The sequence below is a fragment of the Eleutherodactylus coqui genome, chromosome 6, assembly GCF_035609145.1.
Source record: "Eleutherodactylus coqui strain aEleCoq1 chromosome 6, aEleCoq1.hap1, whole genome shotgun sequence".
Taxonomy (NCBI): domain Eukaryota; kingdom Metazoa; phylum Chordata; class Amphibia; order Anura; family Eleutherodactylidae; genus Eleutherodactylus; species Eleutherodactylus coqui.
Window position 1 is genome coordinate 162,272,476 of NC_089842.1, and position 4,077 is coordinate 162,276,552.

Sequence of the window (4,077 nt, forward strand, 5' to 3'; positions counted from 1 at the left end):
GATCGGTGGTTAACATGTAAGCAAAAGACAATGTAACGTGTCTCGGTGTGTTATGCACACGGAAAGCCTGAGTTATAACTGAAATATGTTATTGCCTTGCCTATGGTACTGCGTTATTTCTTAAGGGAACGGTCAATACGATGCAAGAGGGCTAGAAATATTGTAAATCTTTATAAGCAAAACGTTTCCTGTATTGCCACAACATGATAGTGTTGCGCGAAGTAAGGAGCAGCATTGTGCTAACTTCAGACGACTAGAGGAGTTGTGTTAAGCGTTGCATTACTTACCACCACATGACACAAAAGGGCCGTGTTCATTTTCATTCAACGGACTAGTGCAAGGGGAAAAGATGCAAGCGTGCCTCTCAGGCGAGTGTGTGTTATCTTCGGAAACCTGTGGTGATGTAGCCATTGGAGATCCTTGATCTGTGGGGTAGAAAAAAAATAAATTATCTATCATAGTTTTTATGCATTTTGTGTATAGTTGCTTACAATCCAAAACATTTACCTGCTTATGGCCTTTTTTTCCCCCTCCTTGCTGCATGTTTGTCTTTGCGGACAACTGCTCTACTTCCAGAGGGAATCTCTTTTGTCTTTTTCCTCATATAGCGCTTTGAAGTTTTCCCTGTCAAAAAGTTTGAAGAAGTTAGATTGGCAAACGTGGAAAAGCAGTAGTCAGGCAATAATTGTGCCTTCAACAATGTCAAAACATACATTTTTGGACATCTGCAACCTTAAATACCATAAGCCGTGTGCCCTGCAAATGAACAATCCACAAAGCAAACCTAAGATGTGCCCATAACACCTGTCTCCATTTACAGGAGTGCACTTCATAACACATATAAGTGTGTAGTGACAGCGCATGGTTTTGCTGCTCACCTGTGCCAGTGAATGTGCTGCAGGATTGTGAAGGCGCGTGCCACTGCTTTGTAAATGATAATTTTTTTTTCTTTTAGTCATGCTTGTAACTCGATGAAAAATTCCCTTGCTCAAGCAAAACTGTGCAACATTAATATTACAAGTAATAGGAGAATGCAAGCCGATAAGTTTCCAAACAAAAAAAAAAAAAAATTATGCCCCCAACAGGCAAAATTACAAGGCGAGAATGTGAATGCAAGCAGCTCTTAGCACGTCAGTTGTGTGTGTGCAATTAGGGGTTGTCCAAAATGACGCTATCCGTCGCTGTTCTTTGCCTTGGCAAATACTATGAGCAGGTTCTAAAACGCTGACAGTTCACTTCAATAAGTGCGAAATGTTAGTTCAAAAGTTTGTTTAAACATGTCAGCGCAACTATTAACAATTAGCACTCATGTGGTGAGAAAAATTAATGAAATGTTAGTTCTTGCATCTCTGTTCACTAGTTGTAATAATAATATTTGGACTAATTAACATGAACTTAAAGTATTCGACTTTTCGTTAAATGTTCGCTAAACTAAGGATTGCCGCATATTAACATGACATTAAAGGGGTTGTCCCGCGGCAGCAAGTGGGGTTATACACTTCTGTATGGCCATATTAATGCACTTTGTAATGTACATTGTGCATTAATTATGAGCTATACAGAAGTTATAAAAAGTTTTTTACTTACCTGCTCCGTTGCTAGCGTCCTCGTTCCCATGGAGCCGACTAATTTTCGCCCTCCGATGGCCAAATTAGCCGCGCTTGCGCAGTCCGGGTCTTCTGCAGTCTTCTATGGAGCCGCTGGTGCAGAATGCCGGCTCCGTGTAGCTCCGCCCCGTCACGTGCCGATTCCAGCCAATCAGGAGGCTGGAATCGGCAATGGACCGCAGAGAAGCCCTGCGGTCCACGGAGACAGAGGATCCCGGCGGCCATCTTCACCGGTAAGTATTGAAGTCACCGGAGCGCGGGGATTAAGGTAAGCGCTCCGGTAAGCTTTCTTTACGTCCCTGCATCGGGGTTGTCTCGCGCCGAACGGGGGGGGGGGGGGGGTTGAAAAAAAAAAAAACCCGTTTCGGCGCGGGACAACCCCTTTAATGCTTGTCTGTAAGCAATATCGAAGAGCAGTGACAGTTGTTGTTCAGTGATATGCCGTTAACGTACCTTGTTTCTTTGTTTGTAGCTTGGAACGAATGTCCTGGAGAGCAACTGGGCTTTTCAATTTCAGGTCGCTCCATTTCTTTTGTACCTGTCCCGCTGTTCGGAACACTCCATATTTCTTGCGGAGGGCTCTTCTTACCTCCGGAATTATCATTCTTTTATGCAGATTCGGCTGCATGTATGGCCCATGATGTCCGTCGTAGTCCCGCGAATCCATGATACGGACTAGTGTCCGGATTTCTTGTGGCCCTAGAGCTGCAGTCCGGCGTGACATCTTGTCAGGGCGAGAGAGTGCACTAAAATGGCCGCTGCAGTCGTTTCCGGCGGTTTTCCCGCCATAAAGTTGTGGCGCGAAGGAACGTTCAGTAGCAATACGCCTACTGGGCGTTGCCCGACGACAGTTTAAGCTAGCTCCTGTTGCACAAGCGAATAATCACATCCTTTGTTCGCTGGCCGGTACAGTAGAAACGATTCATGAATGCGATCTTTGGGAGCGTGAACTAGCGCATTTCACTTAATTCGTATGCTTAGTTGCGTGACACTGGGCGTTTGCTAGAGCTGCAAATGGCTCGCAAGATTAAAAAAGAACCACACCTCCTCGATTTTTCGGGAATGCATATCGATGTAGCCACAGCAAACGCAAATTTATCAACAATTTTTTTGGCTATGCAAAACTTTATGCATAACATAATGAGTTGATGCCGCTGCGAAACTCCACATTCATTCATACTTGTCAAGTACTTGTTGTGAAACACAGCCAAGTGCGTTCGTTAATGTGTTCTCGCCACTTAGCTAATCAACGTGTGCATGACTGCTAGTCGACAGAATCATTTGCTTTGGAATTGTGAAGTGCACATATTAAGAACTCTGCAAAGTATGTCTGATTTTAGCAATCTTAGCGACTTTTTCAAACGCTTCCTTTAATTTTTCGCGCTTAGATGTCACTTTAATCACGTGAGGGGGCGGGCCAAATTTGCACCGGAAGCTCTAGAACTTTTGGCGGCAAAGCATTACAGGAAGTACGCAACCCTGCACCGGACACAGCCATTTTTTCCTCTGGACACCATCGCACACCACCATGGCAAAACGAATATCCCGATTGGGTAAGCGGGAAGTCCGGACATTTGTCCATATTATGGACCGTCGTGATTATGACGGTCTGCATGGCCCCTACCTGCATCCCAGTTCACATAAAAGGAGCATCCTGGTGGAAGTCGCACGAACGTTGGAACGCCGTTTTGGCACCACTCGCACACGCAAGCAGCTGCAAAAAAAATGGTGCGATTTAAAGGCCAAGGACCCAGGCGGACTTCGGAGGATTCGGAGACAGAACAGTCATCGTGAGCGAGGTAGGCCTATGCGTTATTGACTTACGTGTTAGTTCGATTTTTCGGCGAATGAAATAAGCACTTCGAATACTTTACAGCGGATACGATTATAAGCAGCAACTTATTTCTTACAATCAATGCTTACATATTGTCTATGTTTTAATTTGTATACTTGATTACAGTGCTAGAAAAATATACATGAGTTTAGCGTGGGATTGTGTCAGCTTAACACATTATTTTGGAGGAAATTAATGCTGCAGCAATAACTAGAATGGTTGCAGAATGCAAAGTGCTGCGCTACATTAACGAGCATGTACTACCCGACAATAACAGCAGCAAACAGCTTTAGGAACGATTTATTAAAATGTGATTTGCTAGCTTTAAAACTGCAAGCAACGAGTCAATTATATAGGTCTGGTTAAATGTTTTTGTTCTTAGACGTATATGTCCAAAACAAACCCCGCAAACCATAGCATTCTGCATCCGGGGTTGCCAATATGGCAGTTTTATAGCTTGTCGCCTTTCAAGTCTTGGTTCCCGACCACCCTAAAAAACTAATCACAGGGACGGAAAAAGTCTATATAACTAAAGCTAAGCCCTTTTCACAGTAACAGACTAAAATATAAGTTCTTTATTAGGGGTATATTAAAAAACATAAATGGGCTAACACACAAACAAAAAATTATATAAAC